This window comes from Canis aureus, chromosome 2, assembly GCF_053574225.1.
Source record: "Canis aureus isolate CA01 chromosome 2, VMU_Caureus_v.1.0, whole genome shotgun sequence".
Lineage (NCBI taxonomy): Eukaryota > Metazoa > Chordata > Mammalia > Carnivora > Canidae > Canis > Canis aureus.
Genome location: NC_135612.1, coordinates 48,833,548 through 48,846,740, shown reverse-complemented (window position 1 = coordinate 48,846,740; position 13,193 = coordinate 48,833,548). Strand labels below are relative to the sequence as shown.

Below are 13,193 nucleotides of genomic sequence, written 5' to 3'. Positions count from 1 at the left end.
GTATCTGCTGACAAGGTCATCCTAAGGATGCAGTGAGATAGTGCATGGAATGTGCTGGTCCAGGGCCCTCTGCTGTCTCTGCATCAGCACCACCGTCACCACCCCCACCAATGGTCCTACTTCAAATTCAGCCCTCCGCCCCCCCCAAACTATGAATGGGGTGTTCCCCTCCTGTGATTTTTCTGCTGCTCTTCTACTGCACTCAAGCTCACCCTGGTCACATGTGCACCATTCAACAGATGTATTTTTTTTTTTTTTAAGATTTGATTTATTTATTCATGAGAGACACAGAGAAAGGCAGAGACACAGGCAGAGGGAGAGAAGCAGCTCCCTGCGGTGTCCCCAGCAGATGTGTTTTGGAAGCTGTCCCTGGCTAGGCACAGGGAGAGGTCAGAGGTAACAGACAAGGATCCCATACAGACAGTCCTGCCTGCTAGTTTCACATCCTGCCAGTCCTAACCAGGGTGCTGTGTGCTGATCTCATCCCAACACCTGGGGCGTCCTGGCACAGCTTCATTGATGTCTGTGCTTCACCCTATGTGTCAAAGGCACCACACCATTTGGGTGGCACTCAGTGGTTTCCAAGTACTTGCTCCTGCATCGTCACATGTGATCCTCATCCCAGTCTTGGGAGGTGTGTTGGTCACTAGGGCTGTCATGGTGAAGTACCACAGACACTTAGGTCTCACAGTTCTGGAGGCTGGAAGGCCAAAATCAGGTGTCCACAGGGTGGGTTTCTCCTGAGGCCCCTTCCTTTGGCTTGCTGATGGCCGCCTTCTCCTTGGGTCCTCACATGTGTTTTCTTTGAGCATCTCCTCTTTTTATAAGGATACCGGTTCTTTTGATTTTGCCTCTTTTTAACACAATTTATTTAAAGAGAGAGAAAGAGAAGGTGCGACGGGCCGAGGGACAGATAGGATCTTAAGCAGACTCCGCACTGAGTGAAGAACCCGACTTGGGGCTCAATCTCATGACCCTGAGATCATGACCTGAGCCGAAACCAAGAGTCAGATGCTTCACTGACTGAGCCCCCTAGGCGTCTTTTTGGGTTAGGGTCCACCCTAATGGCCCCATTTTAACTTAACCACTCCTCTAAAGGTCCTGTCCTCAAGAAAAAAATAAAATCAAGGTCCCGTCCTCATACACAGCTACATCCTGAGGTCTGTCTGGGGGTCAGGACTTCAACAGATGGATTTCGGAGTGTGCATTTTACAGCCGGAGTTGCCAAAGCTAAGAGAGGCAGAGTGCCTTGAGTGTGGCCAGGGGCTGCTGCAGGTCCATGCGTGATCCACTCCAGCCAAGTGGAAGCCCAGGCGCTGGACTCCAGGCCCTACTATCTCTCTCTCTCCACTGTCCCCTTGCTGGAGACTGGGAGTGGGAACAACAGGAAGCCACCCTGTGACCTCAGAGAGCTGCTGGTCAGACGCTCCTTGGCTGGCAGACAGGATGTGGGCCCTTCAGGAAGGGGCAGCCTGTTGCTGATTTGGGTGGGCTTCCTGCTGGCATGGCTCATGGCTTCCTGGCCCTCACCGCACCAGCTGCATTTCTCATTTCATCAGCCAGTGCAATCTCAGGGACCCCAGGGTTTAACAGGGGCTAACACGGAGTGTGTGGGGGAGGGGGGCGGGGGGGTCAGGCATGCTCTCACTTGCTTTGAAGAGTCAGCCAGCTCCAGCCCTACCCTTAGTACCTGTCATGTATGGAGAAAGCTACAGGAGAGTTTGATGGTGGTCCCAGCTCTGACACATCAGTCCCCAGAGGCACTGGCCAGGGAGCCACAACCTGGCTGCTGCTGACAGTGAGTTCCTCCCTCAGGGCATCATATCAGGATGCCCACATACTGGTTAGCAAGGGACCTGTGCCCTCGCTACAATGAGGCCCTGCTGGGCAGAAGGGGAGGAAGAGAAGCTTCTGTTAGGTGAGAAGTCAAGATTTCCCACTCCTGTTGGTTTGACCAGGTGCAGATCCTTCCTTAGAAGCCCAAGGAAGCCTGGCCTTGTAGCATGACCTTAGAGGCACAGTTTGCCTAATGCCAGGACCTCCCACCTGTCCCAGGCCTGGGTAGTAATCAGTTCACAGTTCACCAAACACTTGATTCCTCCTCCAGGCAAAGGGCTGCATCACCCCTATGGAAAACCAGAGTGTGTATTTTTTAAAAATAAAGTCTCTGTCTTTCCTGAGCCTGTAGTTATTATGACATGGATACCTATGACATGGAACTTTATTTTTGCATCCAGGTAGACTGTAAGCAGACCTGTAGAAAAAGCCTCAGGTTAGGTGCTGTGGCAGAGGACGGAAGGAGAAGGAAGAAGAGAGGAGATCTGGGAAGGCCCCTTGGAGGAGGTGGTATTGAAGGCACAGGCTTTGGATGGAGTGTAGACCTTTGGCTTACTGTTCAGGGCCTGGAGGAGAGGGGGAATCTGGGTAGGGGACACACAGAAGTAAGGCCTGGAAACCAGACTGCGCTAGGGGCCACCCCAGGTACGGCAGGCAGTGTTCTGTGGTCCAGTTCACAGTTCTTCTGGCATCTGGGCTGAGAGTTCAGGTTCTGCCACCAGCTCCGTGACCTGAGCCTGGCCACGCCCGGTGTCCAGCTACCCCTCCACCTTGCAGGCTGACATCAGATAACATTTGCATCCTTCCTTTTCCTACGTGCCCAGATGCATTTGCTACCAACTGGTTCCTTGGTCAAGGTCAGTGAAATAAGAGCTGCTCAACCTGGCTGCACAGGACTGAGGAACTTGAAAAAAATCCAGTGCCTGAGCTGTGCTCCCAGACCACCAACATCACATCCTAGGGGTGGGATGTACACACGAGTATTTTCCAATGTGCCGCCAACTTTGAGACCTCATGATCTAGCTGCCCTAAGGGGCACCAGTAGGATGCTGTGGGAAGGGACACGTAAGCTCTGGCTCCAGCACATAGCAGCTAACATTGGGCTTTTGTTTGTAAACCGTGCAATGAGGGTAATTCTGTTACATGAATTGCATCCAGGGTCTGGCCCATGGTCTGTGTTCAGTGACTGCTCGCATCCTCATCCTCTCTTCCCCTCCATCTCCCCCCTCAGAGATAAGCAAGGTCAGTTATGTAAACTGCCAGGCTCCTGGCAGCAGGCACCAGATAAATATGTATTGCATGTTTTGCAGGCCTCCTACTGTTTATGGATCATGTTTTATTCATGCACGTATGATGCAGAATGTTCCTTCTAAGGGGAGAAATTTCTGCCTGCAGATTCCAACACGGAAGAATACATTTGTATAAATTGAGGGCACTGAAGGCAAGTGGATGATGAGAAAAGCAACACTCACTCGGACTGAGGCTTTAGTTGTCAGGAAGGGGAGGACAGGGACGTTTGAGGCAGGGCTCTCTCTTTTTTGGGCCAGCACTGCCCTCTAGTGGGAAGAAGCCACAGCCAGCCCGAGCTTCCTCCACTGCCCACTTGAGGGGACCATCCACGGTTAAAATTACAGAATCCAGCCAAAGAGACTGAGACACATGTCTAGGGGAGACCAGCCATGCAGGCCTCCCTTCTTGGGCTCATCATCCCTGAGATGGAAGGAAAATTCTAGAAAGCATCTACTACGTTCCAGGCACCAGAAGCTTTGCATGCATTGCATCTCATTTTCCTTGTTCTGCAAGGTAGTTATTCTTATTCCTAGACTCAGAGTCGGGAAATGAGTCATTCAGAAATTGAGAAGCATAACCAGGATCCCAGGCTAGGTCTGGTGGATTTCAAGAGCTTCATTGCTGTACCATCATGTCCTGACTCTTCTGTCTCTAAGAACTTAGATGATCCTAGAGGTCTGAGTTCAAACTTAACCTCTACCATGTAGAAGCTGTGTAGCCTTGAGACAATTGACTAACCTCTCTGAGCATCCGTTTTTTTCACGTGCAAAAAGAGTATCATAACATGTACCTTATCAAGTGGTCGTGAGAATTTTTGCTTGACTGTAAGTTCATCAGAAGGGGTAAAGACTTGAAAGTGATTGCCTCAAGATGGTATGATAATAGTAAATTGTTCTGCTTTCTGAATCTGTTTCTTTTTTAATCAGACAAAAGCAAAGGATTGATGAGACCACTTTCCTTTCAAAAGAAGATGAAGCGCTCACCTGCATGTACTAGCCCAATAAGATACTGCTGGAGAGAATGTCTCATTTTCTCCAAATTGTATCAAGTGACTCTCAGGAACCCTTCAGAGAAAACCAGACTTGCCCTGAAGTGATCTTTCATTCTGTCAAGCCCAGAGCCCTCCGTTCCGCCCTTCCCCTGCCCTGCTCAGTGCTCACAGTCACTGCTAAGAAGTCATTGCTGTCACATGAGATCACCGTGTCCTTGGGTGCCCTCCCTCATGGCCAGGGAGGGATCTTGAGCCAGGTCTGGGTGCTGGGCACTGTGGTTCCAGAGCGTATTAGCTTTTTCTTCCCCATCCCCGTGAGAGCAGCAGAGAAATGTCTGGCCCTTGAAATCCCTATCTCTCTGTGCCTTAAATAATACTTAAATAGAGAATTCTATTCTTAAAAATACTCTAGAAAATATTATAATTTGTTTCCACACTTTCTGTTAGGAGACATGTGTTGTATATTTCTTTTAATAATTCTTAAAAAATTAACTTCTATATGGGGCCAGACGGGGAGGGAATATCTAAATGAATTATCAGTGTTCCTGTCTGGGTGGTATGAGAGATGGTGGTTTGTGCCATCTTCTTTATAATAATAATAGCAAATTTTATTAAGCACGTCCCATATGCTGGGTGCTATGGAAAGCCCTGGACATGCACTGATCACTTACACTTTGAAACAACCTTGTGGGGCAGGTACCATTATGATCCCCGGCCTCAGGTGAGAGCATGGAGGCCCAGAGAAAGTCAGTCCCTTTCCCAAGCTCACACAGCTACCGAGTGCCAACTCTGGCCATTTCTAGGCTCTGTGTTCTTGGCCACTATGTGGGGTGTTTCTCCATCCCCACTATAGTCTCACAGCACTCTTCAGTAAGCATGTGTTTCTTTTCAAATGAGGAGAAGAGGTTTTGTTTTTACATTAATCTGTCTGGTCTCACCAATGCAAAAACACATTTTGAATACTGTAATGTCCAAAAGGAAACAGGCGAAAGAAGTGTTTTTGTTATATGATTCTGTATTTTCCATATTCAGTTAAGCATCTCCCACCTAAATTAACCAAAAAAGTAAAACTCAGCAAGCAGAAAAGAAAATCCTGCTACTGGCGGGTCCTATGAGAAGAATAGCTGACAGCTAATGTTTTTTGAGAACATCGGTGTTCCAGGAACTTACCTGGAGCATTTTTTTTTTTGTGCACACAAGCATTTGACCCTCAGAGGCCCCCAAGAAGGGAGGGGGTTGTTGTGAGCCCATGTTATGGAGGTGCAGCTGAGGTGCAGATAGCATTTATACTATGCTCTCAGACACACAGATGCCAGGGGAGGCCAACACTGTCCTTCCCAGGTGCCATCCTCATTACTTTCCATGGGCGGGGAGGGGGGCATGGGTTGGTGGTGGAGAGGGATGGTCATGCAGTCTTTCTGAGAGCAGGGCAGGGGAAGGGCGGAGGTGAGGGCTCTGGGCTCGACACAATGAAAGATCACTTCAGGGGAAGTCTTTGGTTTTCTCGGAGGGTTCCTGAGATTCCCTTGATTCACTTTGAGAAAACGAGTATTTGTATATAGGTACCTATGTTACAGATGCATAGATATGTCAGAAATGTAGCAGTCATGTCTTTGTGCAGAAAACATTATACTTTAACAGATTGTTGTGAAACAAGCATTCATATAACCTGTAAACAGACCAGGCACAAAAGTAGCACCCCAGAACCACCCCTGCCCCACCCTCCTTTTGCCTCCCTCCATGCCTGGTCTCCTTCTGGATCATAATTTGTACAATATTCATTTCCCCGTTTTTGTTTTTACTCTGACTACCTCGTTATATATCGCTAACTAGTTTAATTTTACTGCTCCGAGTTCTGGATAAGTGCAGTCACCCCAGTATGCATCCTCCCCTGTGTTCTTTTGCTCGGCATTGTCTGTTTGAAGGCTCATCCATGTTGTCAATGATTTGTTTTCTTTGCTTTACAGTGATTGCAGAGTATGGATAGTTGGTTTCTCTGTTCCACTATTGGTGGGTATGGGATGGTCTCCAGTTCCATACGAGCATTCTTGAATGTGTCTCCCAGGATGTGTCAGACTTTCTGTAGGTGTTTCCCTAGGAATTGTGGGTCATCTTGAGTTTTCCAGATACTGTCAAAGTTTTATCAAAGGGATTGTCCAGTTTACGCTCCTACCAGCAGCGTGCAAGAGTCCCAGATGCCCCACATCCTTGCCAACAGTTGGTATGGTCAAAACTCTTTAACCAGCTGAGAAGGTTAAGGACATTTTATTGGGTTGTAATGCACAAATCCCTGAATTCTCAGGAGGTTGAATATCTTGTCCTAGTCTATTATTCATTTGAATTCCTTCTTTTGTGAAGTACCTGTTAAGATTTCTGTCCCCTTTTCAACTGCTTTGTCTTTTTTTTCATGAATTTGTAGCAGTTCTTATATAGTCTAGACATGAGCTCTCTGATTCTTGTCTGTGTTTTTTGAGGATGTATGTTATACACATATTTCCCCACATTTTCACGTTGTCAGTGGGCTCTTTGGGTGAATCTGATGAATAACCTTCTTAATTTCAATGTAGACCAATTTATCCAGCTTTTCTTATAATGACTAGTGCTTTCTTTGTTTAGTTTAAGAAATCTTTCCCTACTTCCTACATCAAGACAGTATTTTTGTCTGTTATCTTTCAGAAGCTTTATTGCTTTGCTTTTCACACAGGTCTCTGATCTGCCTGGAATTGATTTCTGCATGTGTTGTGAGTCTGGCTCCCCGCTCCCCCCCCCCCCCACTGTAATTTTGAGTTGTCCCAGCACCATTTATGGAAAGATCATCTTTTCCCCTTGCTGCTTTGTATGCACACTTTGCTATAAATCAGCTGTCCACATAAGTGTGGCTCTGTTTCTGGGCTTGCTCTTCTGCTTTTATCAGTATATTCATTATTCCTTAAGCCAGAAACTCCCTGTCTTCATCATTACAGCTTTAAAAAGAAGACCTGGAAATAAAATACAAAGAAGTCCTGATATTCAGCAGGGCAAGTCTTGATTCTTCTTCTTCTTCAAAGGTATCTAGGCTACTCTTGACCTTCTAATTTGTATAAATAAATTAGAATCAGTGTGTCACATTACCCAAACACAAAAAAAAATGTTTTAATGCTTTTATTAATTATCATGTATCAGTAATATAATTAAGTTGACTCATTCTTCCCGGGCCAGCACATTCTAAATTGAAGCCTCCATTTGGATTTTCCAAATTCTTCGGCTTCTACACATCTGGCCAGACCCATTCGGTCCTTTGAGTCCTCTTGGCTCATCGTATGTCGAAGGAGGCACTTGGATGGGAGGGTCCCCAACACTGAGAGAGACGCGTGCAGAGCGTGCTGTCCAGGGAAATAGCAGGATGGGGGCTGAGCCCGGGCATGGTGACAGCCAGTGTTTGCTTTCCTGCACCTTTCTGCAGCCAGGGAACTAACTTTTTGTTACACTAGGCCAATCTAGGAATAGAAAGAAGACTAGAGCACCATCTCTGTCTCATAGGGCTTGGGGTCTCTTCCCAGCTTCTCTGACTGTGGCCCAGTCGACACCAGCACTGAAAAATGTCCCACAAAAAAATGTTTCATGGTCAAGTAATTAAAGAACTTCATTCAATGTCCTGTTCTCAGAGAGTCACATGGATATTCATGGTTGCAAGATCTGAGAATTTACTCCAATTTGATTAATAATTACATTAGATTCCTATTGCTGCTATAATGAGTTACCACAAATTTTGTGGCTTAAAATAATGCAAATATATGATCTGATAGTTCTAGAGGTCAGAAGTCTGCAGTGGGTTTCACCGAGCTAAAATCAAGGTGTCGGCAGGGCTGTCGTCCTCTGGAGGATCCTTTCTGGAAGGGAGAATCTATCTTCTTGCCTTTTCCAGCTTTGAGAGGCGGTCCTTGTTCCTGGGCTCATAACCTCTTCCTCCATCTTCAAAGCCAGCAGTGGCTAGTCACGTCCTGCTCAGGATGCCATGTCTCTGGTTGTGTCATCTCCTTCTCTGACTCTGTCTCTTCTTTCGCCTTCCACATTTACGGGATCCGTGTGATTGGGTCTTTGGGGATAATCAGTATAATCCCTTTAAGTCAACTGGTGAGCCACCTTAATTCCATCTTAGCCTTAATTCTCTTTTGTCATTTAAGCTAGCAGGCACAGATTCTAAAGATTAGGACAGGTATGTCTTTGGGGGCCATTAGTCTGCTTCCCATACAGTGGGCCCAGCTTGGTAGCACATCTGACACCGTGCTGTGTGTTACATCTAAGACTTGGTGCCCCGCGAGGTCTTTCTGTAGCCCTACACCATCATGCACTCTCCTCTTTGGTACTACCCCTGAGTACAGCATGGCAGGTTGGCTAGTTTATGGCCTTTCTTCCACAACACAAACTCCACAGGAAAAATCCCCAGCAGGGAATTTTGTCTGTTTTGTTCATGCTGTGTCCCAGCTGGTAGCACAGTGCCTGGCACCTCGCAGGTGCCATTATGGATTTTGAATGATTACAAATGGCTGAAAGTCTCTGCAGGATGGCAGCAAGCTTCTTGAGAACAAAATCCTTGTCCAGTTCATCTGTTCTTCTCTGGTGTCCAAGGATGGCCAGTGCTAATCTGCAGTTTGCGTGACAAGTTGGTACCAGAAGTTTTCAAACTTTCTTAGTTCACTGTGCCTTTAGTATCTCCCCCCACCCCCTTTAAGAGAGGAGAGGGAGAGAGGGATAGAAAATCTTAAGTAGATTCCACACCCAGCACAGAACCCAAATGCAGGGCTCAATCTCACAACCCTGAGGTCTTGACCTGAGCTGAAATCAAGAGCCAGACGCTCAACCCACTGAGCCATGCAGGAGCCACTTGCCCTTAGTATCTTAATTATATTTTTCACAGAACCCTGAGTCTGAAAGAAATACCTGGCAATGCTGTTTAGCAAGCAGTTAAGTTCAAACTACTTAGTAAATGTCTGAAAAAATAATACACGTAAATTAAAAGAAAAAACTTATTTTATTTTTAATATTTCCTGTGTCTCCATTTGTAAGCCCCGTCGCCCCTCCCCTCCCGTGTTCCTGAGTCCGGCGGGCAGCAGGGGGCAGCACCGGGCCATGAAGCACCTCCTCTCCTGTCCCGGAGGCGCCTACTGTTTGACACCAGGATTGTGGATTTTCGTGGTGGACAGTCTTTTTCCTGTCTGTTTGGGCACAACATGTGCATTGGTTCATTAAACAAGCACAAAAAAAAAAAAAAAAAAAACAAGCACAAGATCACAGCCTGGGAGGGTGAATCGAAAGGAGAGCAAGGAAACACATTCAGAAGTCCATTGCCAGGTATTTCTTTTAGACTCGGGGCTCTGTGAAAAATATAATTAAGATACTAAGGGCAAGTGGCGCCTGCATGGCTCAGTGGGTTGAGCGTCCGGCTCTTGATTTCAGCTCAGGTCAAGATCTCAGGGTTGTAAAACAAAACAAAACAAAACAAAACAAAACAAAAACAAACAAAAAAGATCTCGGGGTTGTGAGATTGAGCCCTGCATTGGGTTCTGTGCTGGGTGTGGAATCTGCTTAAGATTCTCTCTCCCTGAGCAGCCCGGGTGGCTCAGTGGTTTAGCGCTCGCTGCCTTCCACCCAGGGCCTGATCCTGGAGTCCTGGGATCAAGTCCCACGTCAGGCTCCCTGCAATGGGGCACGCTTCTCCCTCTGCCTGTGTCTCTGCCTCTCTCTCTCTATGTCTCTCATGAATAAATACATAAAATCTTTAAAAAAAAAAAAAAAAAAGATTCTTTCTCCCTTTCTCCCTCCCCTCTCTAAGATCATGGCCTGCCTCCTACCCTCTCGGGGGAACAACCTCCCCTCAAAGCCCAGGGGTGTGCTCTGCCATACTGCTTTATTTGAGTTGTTTTCCTAAGATCTCGCTGAGGTAGAAAAAGGGTGTTTCCTGATGCTTGAAGACCCCCTCCACCATCTCTACTGGATTGCTCCTTGGAAAAGATACGAGAACTCATTGTTGCTAGAGCTTTCCTTAACATCTCTCTGAGAGGAGCTGCTTAGAAAGAAGCTTGCGTGGCTCGGGTGGTTGAATGTCTGACTTTGGTTTTCAACTCAGGTTGTGATCTCATGGGTTTTGAGATCGAGCCTCTTGTCAGGCTCTCTGCTCAGTGAGGAGTCTGCTTGGGGGCTCTACCTCTCCTCCTCTCCCTATTCATTTTCTCTCTCTCTCAAAGAAAAACAAACTAAAACAAAAAATGCTGCCAGAGATTTCAGCCCTTCATACAAAGACACATGTGTTCTGTATCTTTCATTGGTTTTTGGAATTGGGCCCTATCAGGTTTCTCTGGTTTTGGGGGAGAACTTCATCTTGTTAAAATGGAAAGCCCCAATCCAACAGCTTGGAAACCCTTGTCTTCTCCTCCAGGAACCAGAATGAGAGATGTTCTTGGCTGATGGAGAAGCTGCCTTGGGGCATGGCATCTCACGGTAGGCCTCTGCCTGCCCGAGCTGCCAGAAAGGATGGCTGGCCTGTGTGGGTCCCATGGGGCTCCTGCATGCAGCCGAGCTTGACAGATGCCCCTTTTTCTGTGTCAGAGCTGGTACAAGGGCAGGAGGCCCAGACCTGGGGTCCCCAGCTCTTCCAGGATGTTTGGCCTGTCCACACTTTCTACTGCCCCCAGGTGAGGGAGGTGGTAACAGTACAATCTCCACAACTTCTTCAGCACATCAACTGTTTCTTCCAAAGATACTAAAAGCTTAGTCCTTTGACTTGTTAAATATTGGCTATAATTTGTGTTACTCAATCTGGAGGTGATGCATCGGTGATTATTACATTGATTGGGGGTTTTATTTGGCAGGAAAGAAGGCATATTATTATGAGTTGTGGGGGTTGCTGGGGCTGGGGGGCGGTTCGAGCAGCTGCTGGAATATTAACGGGGAATCAGCAAGGTCATTGTAGTACCCATGGCAGGAGAATTGTGTTCCTGTCCCCTATGTCTCTTCCTCTGAAACTGCCTGAGCAGATAGGTTGCTTGCTGAGCCATCTTTAGAGTACCAGTAGCTGACCAGTCACTCACCTCAGCCTATAGCCTGGACAGGAGGACATGGCTGGCTTCACAGTTTTGCCCTGAAGCAGAAATCCCTTTAGGCTATGTTGGGTGCTGCTCTTGTCTTAGACACCCCCCAGTCCTTGCCCCCACCCCTGCCCCCTGGATCTTCCTCAGCATCTCTTTCTGCTTCATTTTCCTTCCAGGGAATGGGGCCAAGAGTAGCTCTGATCCCCAGCCCTACCATGCTAAGGACCATATCTGTAATTCTAGTCCATATCTAAGAGATCCTCATATTCTAGAATTGTCCAGTGATACCCCCAACTTAACTTCCTTGGTTTGGTTATCTTAATCTAAGTTGTGACATACCAGAGTCCGTGTTCTAATAAAAATAGATATTGCTTCTCTTGAGATTCTTAGAAACAGGAATAATTGTGGGATTGGGGGTCTCTGGGCAGCTATGGGAACAGATATTTTTTTGAGACTCTAGAAATTCTAGATTGTTCCAAATCAGAATAGGATTTCACTGAGAGTGGATTCTACCCCAAATCCATGATATAAACCATCCTCTTTTCATTCTTTCTTCTATCAAACAACATTCCTTGTAAGCTGTCTTCAAGTGATTGATTCCTTGGGGGCCTAGGTTTCTGTCTATTAACTAGGAAGACATGGCTTCCTTTGCCAAGCATTTATAGACCAGTTGAGCTTCTGTTTATACTTCTCCTCACCTCCAAGTCATTGAGCTCTGGAAGGCCAAGATTCTTAACTGGTTCAGTGCTGAGTCTCCATTCCCAAGACTATTTCTTGGCACATAGAAGAAGCTTGATAGGGCAGCCCTGGTGGCTCAGCGGTTTAGTGCCTGCCTTCAGCCCAGGGTGTGATCCTGGAGACCCGGGATCGAGTCCCATGTCAGGCTCCCTGCATGAGGCCTGCTTCTCCCTCTGCCTGTGTCTCTGCGCCTCTCTCTCTCTCTCTCTTTCTCTCTCTCTCTGTGTCTCTCACGAATAAATAAATAAGATCACTTTTTTTAAAAAAAGCTTGATAAATATTAATTGATTGATTGGTTGATTGATTATTTGAGTGGTTCCTGTTGATATCGCCGAGGGAAATCAGAATAAGTCAGTCTACACCTTTAGGCAGACCAGAAGTACCCTCCACTGACTCAGATTCCCTTTGGTTGAATTCATCTCCAACCTTATTCTTCATGCACCCTCATGGACCTGTTAACACCTCTCTTTTGGGCTATCTGCTGGGGGTTGAAGGGACCCACATACTGTTTGTCCTCACCGGCAGCCAGCTTCTTGCAGGAAGGGCCCCTTCTTCACTCCTGTTTTTATTCTCAGGGCCTTGGGAACTGTCATTGCTCATGGAATTTTCTATCAAACCGAAATTTAGTTACATAGATGCAGCCTGTGTGTTTTAGTTTGGACTCAGTACTTTTCCAGAATGAATAGAAGGGGTTGTTCAAAATCCCACATATTATGTCCACCTGTTCGTGCCTATTACCATCTTCTCAAGTCCTGTAATAAAGGTTAAGTCTTGAACGACTATTAAGACAATAGATAGCAACTCCAAAATATAGGAGGGAGATCTGCAGAATTCAAATTAATAAAACATCTATTTAAATGTTCTCAAAGCATACCATTATGTCAACTCTGTTTTTTGCTAAATTTAATGCCCATAAACATTTCATTACATTTGAAAATAATTTGTGGCTTTGACTTTTCTCACTTCACAGCAATTCCTGAATTTGTACAATGAGTGCTGAGAAATATTAGCCAACCATAAATTAAATGAATTGCAGAAAGCCAAATAGATGTGAAAGCAAAATTATAAAAAATCATTTCAAAAATGTTTAGGACAGAAACAACTTAATACAGACGTGGGTATATTTTAATATGGTTGATACGGTATGGGACAGAGTCCTCTAAAAAAATACCTGCATTCAGGGCCCACAGATATTTCAGAGCAACTTCCCTCAAACTATAGAATTCCTTCATAACAATGCTTCAGCACTAGCTTTTCCCCTCTAGGATTTT

The 13,193-nt window shown here is 46.3% G+C and overlaps 1 protein-coding gene across 2 annotated transcripts in view; it reads left to right on the top strand.

The window, feature by feature from the left end:
• Window positions 1-13,193, top strand: part of SLCO3A1 (solute carrier organic anion transporter family member 3A1) — a 310,139-nt gene that overhangs the window by 219,329 nt on the left and 77,617 nt on the right. The gene's annotated exons all lie outside the window — the stretch shown is intronic.